This window comes from Gymnogyps californianus, chromosome 18 (genome assembly GCF_018139145.2).
Source record: "Gymnogyps californianus isolate 813 chromosome 18, ASM1813914v2, whole genome shotgun sequence".
Classification (NCBI taxonomy): domain Eukaryota; kingdom Metazoa; phylum Chordata; class Aves; order Accipitriformes; family Cathartidae; genus Gymnogyps; species Gymnogyps californianus.
The window spans coordinates 8,955,606-8,969,633 of NC_059488.1; the positions used below are offsets into that span (position 1 = coordinate 8,955,606).

General features: G+C 46.1%; 1 protein-coding gene across 1 annotated transcript in view; it reads left to right on the plus strand.

Moving 5' to 3' along the window:
• COL5A1 (collagen type V alpha 1 chain) overlaps window positions 1-14,028 on the plus strand; it is a 181,551-nt gene that overhangs the window by 25,296 nt on the left and 142,227 nt on the right.

Genomic DNA, 14,028 nt, shown 5'->3' on the forward strand with positions numbered 1-14,028 from the left:
AATAAACAGAACTGTCTTGGTGTTACTCCTGCTGCTTGCAGACAGTCTGCCCTAGAACAAGTCGGGAGGGACTGTAAAGGGGATGTGCATCCCTACTTTAAATTAGTACTGTCCCTGCCCCTTACATTTTGTTGTTGAAAGAGAGGGACTTCTTGGGTTCATGCTGTTTGGAAACGTAGAGCAAATCTAACTAGTAGTTTTCTGTCTCGTGATAACCTGCAGTCACACCATAGTGTTGCAGGGGATGCGCTAGTATCTTTCAGAAGCCTTTGGGGTGTGACTTGGTAATGTGGCTCTGGCTCTGATCTCCCACCTCTGCTGCGGCAGGGTGATGCAGGTGTGAGCCTTATTACCTGGGCATACCCTACTGATGGTTCCCAAGAGAAGTTAATTTGAGTGCCGTTTCTCTGTATGTATGGTACCAGCAGCTGCACTGTATGTGATGTTCAGCGTTAACAGTTTTAACTTTGAAGTAGCTTTTCTTTTTCTCAGAGGTCCAACACGAAAATCTTGGCCACTGTCCCAGAGGCCCAGACCCTCAACGGCATTAGATGCCCTGTCATCCTCAGTAGCATGTGCCTGATTGCTTTTTGTCTAACACTGAAGATGAGGTCTGGTCCTGATGCTGTCTGTCCATCTCTGCTTCGGTGACTCCATTTCCCCTTCTGTCCTGCAGCCTGGCTTCAGGGCATAGGCTTAGAGTATGTGTTCTCACAACTGCTTTGAATTACAGATATATTCTTTAAGATGAGGCAAGGTGTGGCAACAGATGCTGAGAAGCAGAAGGCACTGCTGTGGCATATGCCACTAATGCAGAGGCATGTGTGTGAAGTACCATTTATAGATGCGTTTTAGGTAATCTGAGTTTTGTCTGGACTTCAGAAATAAATCTGTGGGAGTACTTTCCAGGAAACTGCTCTTCAGTCGGGGCTTTTCTGTAGAGGTAAAGCAAATTGGCAATTAATTTTTTAACAATTACTTTTTTCTATTATTTTCTTACACCCTGATTCTTTGACCTGCTCCCTGTGCCCTCCCTCTCCCTGTGCTATCTGGATGCTGGGGCTGCCCTTCCCGAAGCAGCTGGAGGATGGGTGCCAGTCACTCTGTATAAACATGAAAGACTACACTTGGAAAAACTGCATGGAGCAATTCTGCTGTGAATGCTTCCACACAAGCAGACTGAGGAATAGGGGCTCTGGCCCAGCAAACCTGCAAGCAGGAATGAAGGGAAGGGGGAACAGGCCAGCTGGCCCCTGGGGAGATAGTGCGTGTAAAAAAAAAAAATGTGCTCAAATGAGGTATTGCCATGGTGATTCGTGGTTTTGCTATTTATGTGTTTGCGTGGTTGCCTGCGGATATGTCTGGAGAATGGCGGGACCTGGGAAGAGCGGGGAGCTGAGCCCCCCGAGTTGTTGGGTGGCACAAACACTGCAGGTGCAGAGATGGGTCTAGGACCTTGTTCAAGCAAATGATGCAGGTAGGGGCTGGCTGGCCCCAAAGGACTTCCAAAGGGTCGAGTTAGGAGCCTTTCTGGCCCGCTCGTTGGCACTGGCATCAGACCGTAAGGACCGGTCTGTGTATGCCATGGTTCGGTGTGGAGGTGCCCAGGTCCGGAGTGATTTGGGAAGAGCAATTTCATTTGGAGCTTGTGCTCTGCTGCTGTGTGAATTGATTTTGAAGTGTAGCAGCCCCTAAGATGGGGGGAATCCTTGCTGCGTTACAAGTATAAATTTGGCACTTCATCACGTATGCGCACACTTGCCCACGTGTATGCTCTTGCCTCGTTTGTTTAGCAGGAGTCTTATCCTCAGGATGCAGCTATCGTTCTATAAAATGAATTGTTTTGCAGAGAAAGGTTTAAAACATTGCTTGGGTTCTGCTGAAAACATGATTATAACTTTTCAATACCTGGATTTTGGTAAATGGAAACTGCTGTTTAAATTGAGAGAAGAATTGTCTGGGAAATCAGGAATGAACCACAAAACACACCTCAGACTTTTTTCACGTGGAGGAAGACTTCTTCTGCTCCCTGTTCTGTGCTTTTATCCAGTGTAGACTTATGTATTTAGGAAAGCCCTGACTCTGCTGCAGGTCTCTGATACTGCTACTGTTGAGGATATTTTGGGAATGCTGAGGCCTTAAACAGTCATCTACTGGAATTGGGTCAAATTTAAGATCTGCAGGATTTGTCCCACAGTAAAAGTCAGTGTCACCACAGAGGCATGTGCACACATGAGTTATGCTTCTTCTGGAGTTCGGTTTGATCATCTCCACTGGTTTCCCTGCACTATCTGCGTAGCTCCTTGACTTTTAGCTTCTCTTTAGTATGGAGTACAACCATCTATCTTGGATATATGGCAAGTGTGTTTGATATAAGCAGTAGGACCTGGTACCGGTATCATGCTGGGAGACCCTGTCCCCACAAAAGGGGGGGTTCCCCCTTGGATCAGCGGATGTGCTGGGGAGCCCCAAGGGAGGGCTGATGCAACTGAAGGCACAGCTCCTCCTGTGCTTCGTTCCAAGCTCTGCTTCTGCTGAGATGTGGAGGCTTCTCGGTGCTCAGTTATGTTCTTCTGGATCAGGACTGCTCAATGCCTTTTTTGGCTCTTGTTATTTTTTTTATTTGGATTTCTCTCTGGTTGTGACCCCTTTGGAGTGCAGCTATTGTGCAGAGCTGTCAGGAATAGCAGTCTGAAGATGCTGGTAGGTTTTTATTTCCTGCTAATGGCATGGTGGCTTTCTGGGGAGGTTTTAGGAGAATTTTTTTGGAAGGGAAACCCTTCCAGGTGGACACTGTGTTGTGCTTTCTGGGGAAGGCAGAGCCTCACATCTGCATCAGGAAAGGTTTGTTGCTGGAGTTTGGCTGTCCCCCTTTGTCTGAGCATCACCAAAGGATAGTGGTGCCCTGAGCTAGCAGCTTTGTTTGGCTGTGGGTGCAAATCTTTGACCAAGGCAAGCAGAATTACAATCTTCAGACCCTTAAGATTTTTTCTGTCTCCTGGTGTTGCCTGTTATCTACTTAAACCTTCAACTGTTGTTAATCTAGGCAGTGCATTCCCTTTCCTTTGCCCTCCTGGCTTGCTTGAGAGAGGTTCCTGGGACTGTCTTCTCCAGCTGCAGCCTGGCCTTGCTGTATGGCAATGATTTTATTCTTACTAGCTAGACTGGAGCTTATGTGATAGGTACTGAGTTTGCAAGCTGGCAGTTTTTCTTAAAAATAAAATAAACCGTTGTGTGAAACAAAGAAAAACCCAGTATGGGAAGAATGAGCAAAACCAGAAAAAAGTTTAGACATGAAAGAATGGAAAAAATTTCTTAAAATATAATGTTATATGGAAAAAACTTAGGTTGGCAACATGGTATAATTAGCCACCGGGTTACTGTTGGCAAGTTTCAAGGCTCTTGAAATGAAGCCTAGCACTGAGTGAACCGTCCAAATGATGCCGTGGTTTCCCTGTGGATGTGTCTGGAAAATCTTTAGAACTAAAATAAATAAATGAAGGAGCTACACAAAAGGCATTTTTGAGGTTGGTTGCTCTGAGTCTGGGCTCTCTTTCTCTCCAGAAGCCAACAGGATTCTTAGCATCATCTGGAAGCTTTCACAATGTTGAGATGTCATTTCTTGAAACTTCAAAAATGGTATTAATATATTTACAATGCTGGAGTCTTCCTTCAAGATTGTGTAATAAGCTAGAGAGAAAAAGGATAGTTTGGGGTTTGAATGAGTAGAATGAGCTACATCAGTACTCATTCCTAACCTCTGCTGCAGGCTTTCTCCCAGCCCTTAGGCAAGTCCCTGTATTTCCCATGCCCTGGGGCCTGATCCTGTCTCCCTGTATGGAACCTGGCATTGAGGTGTTGCTTAACACAAACTTAATGCTGATATGCCAACAAGACATGTGTTTTCAAGTGCTGAAGTGTTCTAAGAGTCCTCTTCATCCCTGCGCCTCAGGTTATGTTAGTGGTTGTGGTCTAGGAGTTTTCTACTTTAAAAAAACCTTTTCCTCTCTGGAATGGTGTTTTCCTGTCTAGCAACACTAGTGCCTCACACTGCAAATCCAGAAGGTTATTTGGATTTTGTCTTTAGATTTGGACAGATTTCTTGCAGATTATATGATGGGGTACAATACAGACCACCATGCTATTATATTGACTAATCTCAGAACACTTTGAAGCATTAGATCTATAAATGAAATCCAAAGCAGGCAGAGGATCTCTTAGGCAGCAACACAGATGCTTGTTTGCTTGGGGGGAAAAAAACCCTTTGGAAGGTGGAGGGATGCAGATGGAAGCGGGGTGCTGGATCCTGAAGCTGGATATCCCTGTGGAGTTTTGCATGCTAAGCCTGTGCTGTGGGCAGGAGCAGGAGGTCAGGTAAGCTGATGTCAGTCTGTCTTTTAGCTGGCTTTGGGGTGGTGACATTCAACTGTGTTGCTGATATAAGAAAGTAATTCCAGTCTATTTTGTTGCAGAGTGCTCTGCCACAGGCTGTGGGCTAAGTGCATTCATCCCTATGGGTTTGGTTTGATTTCTTGAAGTCTCCCATGCCTGATGCTGTATTCCTTGTGTGCTCAGCCCTGCTGCTCTAGATTCACTGGAGAAAGATTTGAAGGCCAAGCCTTAGTCTTGCTGTGCTCAGGGACGGCTTTCCACTGGTCTGAACAGTTGTCTGGATGTTGCCCAAAGGATCTAGGCACCCTGTTTTCCTAATGAGGGATGGGGGTGCATGTTTGGGGGACCTTTTGTTCTCCTTAGGAAGCTGCAGTTTGCTGAAAACCTGAATGATCTGCCTAGCTTAAATGCAGCTAAATCTTACTGTTAGCTTGGGATGACCCTGTATGCCATCCCTGCCTGGATCAAGCTGTGCATCTGCAGCCAGGGAGACGCTAATTCTTTCAGAGTAAATAAAGTAATAAGTTTTTTCCTGGCTCAGCTTTTAAGCAAGCTGTTTAAAGCCCTTTTCTTTCCTTGCCTTTCTGCACTTCACTGCTATAACTTGCAAAGGACAGGGGAGTTTGCAGCTCTGCTGGAAATGCTGTAAGAAGTTGATGGGGGGGAACTCCTTGAGAGAAGAGAGGTCACTAAGGGGTCTGCTGGAGTTTTAGTGGCCAGATTTAAGAGTTTCATTTGCATGTTAGCTGGAGCTTGTATTTTTTGAGTATGGATATACAGAAAAGAGCTGTACTTTGGATGAGCTCATGTATCCTCATGGAGAGCCTCGCTGGCCTCTTCTCCTCTGCTGTTCTTCCCTCCACCCCCTTTTTTGTTTCCAAGACAATACTTAAGTAAGAATTCATTGCAGCTGAATTCCTGGAGATGACACTACCAGTTTCCCAGGGTCTCTTCTCCTGCAGCATTTTGCACAGTGATTTTTTTTTGGTGCAGCTCATTCAGCTGCACCCCTCAAATATGAATTAAGCGGTAGGTTTGTGTGGTCTTTGAAGGGGGCTCATCGTAGATGTGCTGGAATGAGATATCTACTGTGTGCTCTTGTCTGCTGCAGGGTAGAGATTTGGTCTGAGGGCTGCAGTTCACCAGCTGAATAATGAATGCATTGTTTGTATGCCCTTATTTCCAGCTTGCACCATTAAAAGTGAATAGAAAGGTCAAGGAGATGAGTCACTGTGAATACAAGTGTCATTCTGCTCAGAAGAAATGGAAAAAAGGAGCTTCCAAGTGAGGTGTTTCAGCTGGTGCCAAACAGCTTTGTTTCACTGTACTTTCAGGGAGTTAGAGTAAATCTCAGCTGAGATCTGCTGGAGTGTTCAAGCACCTAAAAGTTAGCAAGGGGCTGGAGCTGGGGTTTGGCAATTGTAGTTGCCAGGGGCTCTAAAGGCAGCTGCTGATGTAGGCTGTGTACAGAAAATCAGGGTGATACTCTGGAAGCGTTGGGCTCATTGCTGCTGTTTTGCAAAACAAACAGCTGGAGCTTGTAGGGTTAGTAAGCTCTTGTTCTCAGCTTCTTTATATATCCAGTGGTACCCAGAAGAAAAGGCCGCCTCCAAATCAATGTGGAGACTCCTAATACTCAGCCAGGTCGCCTTCCTCCAACACTTAGGCACGTGTGTGCCCCTTGAGCAATGGGCCCCAGCAGGGTCCCAGCTTGGGTCCTGCACCTTCCTGGGGGAAGGAGCTGCGGTGTTGGAGCAGGGTGGTGGCATATGTGAGTCTGCAAGGTGCCTGGAGGTAAGCATGGGCCCATCCCCTGCCCTGGCCCTAGTAAATGCCCCGTTGTAAATTAAGCTTTTTTAATTTCCTGCCCAAAAGCTTCATTCGACAAGCCCCAGGCAGCTGGTTAACCACACTGGCAGAGCGCTGAAAATAGAAATGTGGCTCGTGGGTTGCACGTGCGGAAAGGAGTGGTGAGCTGCGGATGGGTTAATGCCAAGTGGGTGGGATAGGATGGGGACTCGGCCAGGATTTTCCTTTCATTGATACTGCTGGGGCAATTTCAGTAAAACAGCAGTGGTGGCCAGGAGGCCAGAAAACAGAAGCTGGTTCAGAAGTTGTTAATGCTTTTTTTTTTTTTTTTTTTTAATGGGGTAGAGTTTCTTTAAGTCATGGGCTCCTGTACCTATGGGTTTCCTTTTTCCCATGGCTGAAACACCCTCCTTTGGGGTTATCAGCGTTTTGGCTAATTGCTTTTCACCGTCCTGGAAAGGAAACATCCACAGTGCATTTGAGATAGTGGTTTGCTGTGGCAGGCACCCCTGTGTATTGTCTAGCACTGCTTTGGTATTTTGGCAGAATGTGAATCCTGAGAGACAGTACATAGAAATATTTACGTTTTTGATTTCTAGCCACGGGATTTTTCTGTTCTGAAGTCACTCCTCTGGTATAAAACAGATATTCCTTCAAAAAATAACTAAAGCTTTAGAATCTTGATTTAGCCTTCCCCATTAAAATACACCTTCAGTAGAAAATTAAGCCAACTATTTTTCTTGCCCACCTAATGTGAGATCACTTCCATAAACAACTTTCAGATGAATTTGCCTGTATAGCTTTGATCCAAAGTGGCTGAAAACTCAGCACAAAATCCATTTGATATCAAATGACTGGGAAGTGGGACTCATTTGCTAATGATGCAATAGCATGATGCTGACTGAGGGCTGTAGCAAGGCAGGAGCTGATGGCTTGTAGCTTGTGCACGGGAGTACTGTGCCTGGTTTGTGCAGTGAAGCATTGGGTCTGTAACCCTTGTGTTGGTATTGCATGGAAGTTAAAGACTTCTGCAGATAATGAGGTGGGTGGTAGGTGTGTTTAGCTGCTGACAGGCAGGACACAGCTTCTGGCAGCATGAGATGTGTGGGACCAGCAGAGCTGCTCTGTGCTTGCTGGCGTGTGACCCCATGGGAGCAGGAGAAGCCTGCTGCAGGGCAGGAGCCATGCTGGACGTGCCCCTCGGAGGGGTTCCCCTAGAAGGTATGAGCTTGTCCATCCCCCAAGTACAGCATCTGTTCCCTGACCGTGGGCTGCTCAGTGTCTCATCTTGGAAAGCTGTCGATTCCTTGAAGGATAAGGACTGCTTGCCTGGAGCCCTGCAGATGCTTTTCTTGATGAGGCCGATATTGTTTTTCTCTTGATCCCGTTGGGTATTCTGCTTTTTGTAACAGGGAGGGCAGATAACTAAGAATCCCCTCATCGTTTCTGTGCTCCAAAAGCAATGCGAGGGTGGGAGGAGGAAGCAGTTTTCATCCTGGTCACTGCCTCTGGCACATGCTGGCGAGTGCTCATATAGGAAAACTGTTAGGAATGTTCTTTCACAAGGGTTTGCAGGGATCGGGAGAGGCATATTATCACGTCTTGTACACTTTGGGAGAAAGTGCCTCACTCTGCCTCTCTCAAATGTTTAAATTAAAACAATCTGTCTTTCTGCAACTGTTGGATCCTTTCCCTGCTGACCTCAGGAGCTGGGACTTGGGAGGAGGAACAAACAGACCCCAGCACTTACAACTGGCTCTGGCTTTTTTTTTTTTAAACTTCAGTCCTGATTCCCTGCAGGATGCAAACCAGAAAAACAATAAGGGCCATATCTGCTCTGGAAACATCAATTTTCCCAGTGCTCTGTAATTAGAGAGCTATATCAGGAAGCAGTGAAGCCTTTACGAGCTGTAGGCTATTGTCTTACAAGACTATGTATAGAAAAGGCAGCAGGCATGCTTAACCCTTCTGCTAGAGCTGGCACGGAGGGTTAAGTCCTCTGCAATGTCTTGCCATCTTTTTCTTTTCCAGCCGCAGCCACATTCCCACAGCAGGGTCTGACTGTGAGATGCTCCCTGTGAGCAGAGCTAAGCACTGGGCAGGATCAGCCCTTTACTCCTAAAATGGGAAAGCACAGCCGAGAAGCTTTGCAGCCTTTGGCAGACAGCAGTGCCCAAGGATGCTGGATGTGGTGCTTTGTACCCAGCCTCTGAATGCAGCTGTGGTCCCTGCTTAGGGGATTCCTGTGCACCGAGGGGACAGTCATCGCTGTGCATGGGCCAGGATTTTTGGTCTGATGCTTACACACTGAGTTTTGTCTTGGCCCAGGGCCCCGTGGCTGGGCAGAGGCAGGATTTTTTGCTTCTTGACTGTGAGTCTGGCTCTTGCAGCACTGCACTGTTGCAGGAGTCTGTCCATGTAGAGCTGCGGGTGGATGCAGGGCTGGGACCCAATTCCTGTTGACCTTGGGAATTGTTGTGGTTTAACCCCAACTAAGCACCACGCAGCTGCCCACTCCCTCCCCCCCAGTGGGATGGGGAAGAGAATAGGAAAAAACCCAAACCTCGTGGGTTGAGATAAAGACAGTTTAATAGGACAGAAAGGAAGGAAAATAATGATAATAAAATGACAATAATAATACTAAAAGAATTAGACTATGCAAAACAAGTGATGCACAATGCAATTGCCCACCACTTGCTGACTGATGCCCAGTTAGTTCCTGAGCAGTGATCTGCCCCTCCCAGCCAACTCCTCATTTGAAGGTACTTAAAAATTCACACCAATAATCTTAGAGATGCTCTGAAACTGAGTCAGAACATCAGTTAAAGATGTTCTGCGCATTTAGAGTAACTGAGTAACCCAGTGTGCTTCCCTTCTTGCAGCTCCCTTCTCCAAAGCCTTGGCCAGACAAGCCAGGGCCCTCCTTGCCCTGGGGACACTCATCCCAAATAATGAACAGCCGTGCTGCTAAAATGAGCATGATTCCTGTGAGCCTGGAAATAGCTGAGTCTGCGGCTTGAGCAGAGCTGGCCAGTTTGTGGCCTGGGACTAAGCTTTTTATGGATGAAGCTGAAACATCTGCTTTTGGGGGAGTGAAGTCTGCCACATCTTTGCTTTAGCTCATGTGGCCTCTCAGGAACCCAGATGGGATTTGGGGCCCCATATACCTGCCCCTGTTGTGACTCGTGGGGTCAAGTTGATTATTTTTCTGATGGTGGCAAAATGCCCAGCCCCAGAGTATCTTATAGGAAATTTTAGTCAATGGAAAGGCTGAAAATAGATGTGGGAGATGAGGGGGAGCATCTATGAACCTGAAATGGGTCCTCTTATGCTGAGGAACAAAAGCTGCAGATGTCCTCCAAGAAATGTATTTGGGGGAACAGATATGTTTCAACACTTTTCTTTCCGTTTTAGCAAGCAATGAGTGATAGTGGAGGGGGTGTTAATGCAGGCAGGTATGTAGTGCCTGTGTAATGTCAGTTGACACAGGATTAAATAAGGCATGTGGAAAATTCTTCTGGGAAGTAAAGTCTAGTGAGAAATAATCATCGGAGAACTTGGGAGGTGAAATAACCTGCTCTGGACAAGCCACAGTCCTCATCTGTGCCCCTGGAAATCTGCCAAGCGATGGATCAGCAGTTTGGAAGGAAGCGGTGTACTTGGCTGGGTGAGGCTTACCAGTCTGCGAGCATCCTGCAGTGCCGAGAGCAGCTCTGCGTTACTGCACTCAAAAGTGTCTTGTTGTGTATAAAGCTTCCCAGAATGAGCTCGGGAAGGGACAGCTGTGGGGCAGGAGCTGCTCTGTAAGGCAAGATGTCAGTGCCTCTTGGAGAGGAGGCACTTGCCACTGGAGGAACTAATGCTCCACCAAGGACTGGTTGTGAAAAGCAGAAACCCTTTTCCTTTGTACTAAGGGCTGCAGTATGATTTAGATGTTTGCAGAAACAAGAGTTGAGGCCAATGGCAAGAGTGTGGGGCTGGAACGAGGAGGAATTGATGTGTGCACTGTGGCTCCAGCCTTAGTGGAGCCTTTTCATATAGGCTGGTTGGTCCTGGTTAGTGTTAAACTCCTGTTTCATGCCACCAACCTCAGCAATGCTTAAACTGGGTTTATGGCTGCTTTGAATTGACACAGTGGTGGATTTGACCTGTAATGTCCTGATTTTTATATGAAATTATTTTATTCTGTTATCCATGCATGTAGCGATGGACTTGCAACTGGAGCTTCTCTGCATGCATGTCCTGATGGTTTTTGACAGGAATGGGCAGGAGGACAGGAGGAGCCAGGATGGCACTGGAAAAGGGCAGAGTCCTTTTCAAACTCTTGTGGGTTTGAGTCTTGTACGCAGCTGATGTTATATTTTGTAGGGTGTCTATCTTAATGTCAAAGGGAATGTCTCCTCCCTTCTCGTTGCTCTGGAAAAGATCTCAGCATGTTAATGGAGGGAAGAGGAACATACTGTAAGTGACCTCTTTGCACTTTTGTAAGGACAAAGTTTGTTTTCCTGTAGCTATGAGAAGTCTGTCTTCCCTTTGAGTAATAAATGAGGGCATATAAAATGTACACAGATTACTTTGTACTAGGGTATACACAATAGCTTAAAAGTACTTCATATACTGCTTATTTTAGTGATGGAGAGAATATCAAGCGTGCTCCATGTATAAATCAGTCTTATCAAAATATACTGATAACTCTTCTTGGCATTTGCCTTGTCTCCAGTTTCCCAAATATTTTCTTACCTTATTTAGCTGCTTCCACTACTCAACATGCCTTTTGCTCATCTGTATGATGAGTGGTGCTGGGCTGCTGTACTTGTCTGCATGCATTGATGCCTTGATGTGTCATTTATCTTCTCTTTCTATAGGTAAAAATACCAAACATTACTTATACACATTCATGAGTGGATGCACAAATGATTGAAAGTGTCAGCATGCACTTTTCCAGATGGTGGAAGCGTGTTCCTTACTTCATTTATTTCAAATGTCAAACTCAATGAAATTAATTACTACCAGACTTGAACTGAAGTGATGGAGTGATTCTTGTCTCTGTCTCACCAGTGCAGGGTGAAGCTGCACACTCCATAGCAGGAACAGCCTTCAGGAGTTGAAATGCAATCGCTAAACTATGATTCGAAGCAATGTGAAGATTTGCAGCAGGATGATCAGTCTTTATTAGGTTTCATGGAGAAAGCTGGATTTGGTCTTGGTGGGGGGGATATCTCCTGAGGAAAGAAGGGCTTGGTGAGTGAAAGACTAACTTTGTCTTGGATTTCTTCTCTGCTGTGCATGGCACAAATGCAGCAGTTGCCTGGGAAGTGCCGTGCTTGTGATTGCGGTGCTAGTATGCTGGTGCTTGCTCTGGCATCTCATTGAACTCCAGTGAGCTCTTATCTACCCTTAATCTTTTGCCCTTCTACTTTATCTGCAAGAGGATGCTGTTGGGTTTTTTATTTGCACAATGTCTTGGTAAGTTCTCAGGCTCTTTGGGGATAGGAATTGTAGAAGTTGGGCAGGGCTGTAGAGAAGTTGCTCTTGTCAGATGTTGGCAAAGCTCCAGGGATGAACGCTGGATTTGGGTACCCAAGTTAGGGCAATGAAGGACTGAATTCCAGCTTAACAGCTCTCTGAATAAAGCTCTGAGCTCTTGGCGCTTTTGGAAACTGGGGTGGGTGAGTCTCAAGACAGTCCTGTTGAAATTGAAGCAGTAACAGAAAGTGTAGTTCTTGGTTGCTGTTGCTTCACTCCTGGGGTCTGTTTGCATCGTGGCTGTCCTGGTTCTGGGAACTGTGCAGAGCTCCAGGGAGTTGCTTGGTATTTGATGCAGCCCCTGGGTCAAAGGCAGAGCTGAGAGGCTTCATAGAAACAACAACTGTGTGTGCTTTTTAAAGTGTTAGTTTTCCACCCTGCATTTTGCTTCATATAAAAAGAGAGCATGTTCTTGTAAGGGCTTTTCTAGATAATTCCTTCTAATAATCCTTTTCATTTCTCAAACACCATTGTTCTTCTTTTTAGAAGATACTTTGCAGTAATTATTTAAGCAGATCGCCAGTTTGCCATTTACCTTAGGGAAATAGCTGTTATCGGAGAATTTCTAACTATGCCTAATTTAGGATTCCCCCATTTTTAACCTCATGGTCCCCATGCCTCTCAGGCTGTTATCTGGGCCTGATACTTTCTCCTCCTCGGTGTCTTTCCCAATGCTATTTGTGAGCCTTCCCTTGCCTACCATACCCAGAAAAATAAACAAACAGCCCCGTCTCCTTTTGCCCTCTATTGTTTCTCTCTTTTGTGCTAAGTACAGTAATGCCTCTGAGCTACCCCAGGGCTCCTGCGTTCCCATGCTTCCCCATCCCTCTCACAAAGGACCTCTTTTCTCCCTGCCTTCTGGGTGTTGGGGCTCTGCAAATACATGCCAGCGACCCTTTGCTCTGTATGAAAATAGCCCCTGCCTTTTTGTAGCTGTCACTTATTTTTGCTTCTTTAATTAGACTTGATCCTGCTTGTATTTTTTTCCTTTGACCCTTCTTAGTGCAGCAAGTAAGTTTTTGAAAAGTTGTTCAGCTCCCTTTCTACCTGTATATACCCAGCTGTGCTGGCTCACACAAGTCGTCTCTCTTTGGATTAAGTTGGAAGGAACTTTAATTGCAAGACTCCAAACTTCCCAAATATTTCCTACTTGTGTGTTGTAAGGCTCCCCTGGGATGGGACTGCACACTTGTAGTTCAGATTATCTTTCCATCTGCTTTTGCCTAAAGCTGGCAGCTATTTGTGTGACTCCCTCAAATACTTGCCTCCGTGGGTATTTTAAAACTGCTGTCATCATTGAATTGGAAATATTCTTACTCAGTGGCATCTTCATTCATCTTGGCTGGCTGCTTTTCAAGGATCATGTCCAAACAAAGGACCTGATAACTTCTCATGTGCTGACTATCATGTGCTGAGACTCTCTCCTCTATGTGTAGAAGAATCTTTCCCTGCAATGAGCTGCCCACTTCTGTTAGAATTTCAATGGAGTGATGCTGATTTATACCGCATGAGGATCTGCTCTGTAGTATCCTGGTTATGTACAGCTAAGCTGTTTTTCCCACCTCATCAGTATGTCATTAATCAAAACCCCTCTTCTGCTGCTGATCAAAGCCCTGGCCTTTGCACAGGCACAGACTTATCTGGGAAAACACTTTCAGCTCTGTTTTCAGTGACCACCCTGGAGTGCAAGCTGGAGCAGCATCCCTCAGCCACCTGCCTACCTTCATGGTCCTCAGCTGTACTGCTGCTTGTCCTGTCAGCCAGCTTCTTTAGAACATCTCTGCAGATCCAGCTTCCTCCCCTGCCAAAGTTACTGCCTCTTCCTCCCTCTGCCTTCAGCTGGCTGTGCTGCTGCCTTGAGTTGGTACCTGTGATGGCTGCTGCCACACAGCGTGGATGTGATGTAGACTGACAATATTTCTGAATGCATCTTGGAGTCAGCTGTCCTTCCAGAGCATCCTTGTACATCCCTTTGCATTATTAAGGGCTCTTTCATTCTGGTGCCTTTGCCTGGATGATGCTTTTATTTATTTCTGAGTGCAAAGGTGTGCTTGGCAGAGATCAGTGTGGCATGCTGTTTAACCATGGTGCTTTTTCTAAAGTAAAAAACCCCCTTTGAGATGCTGTACAATTTCCCCAGGAGAAAGAACCAGAAAGTGAGTTTGCCACAGACAGCGCTCTGCTGTGCGGATCAAGGGCCTGAAAGGGGATCTCTTCCCTCTGCCCTTTTGCAGAAATGTGAGGAGGAACGAGAGAGAATGAGGGTGGTTTAAGTGTGGGGACAGAAGTGCTGGTTCTGCT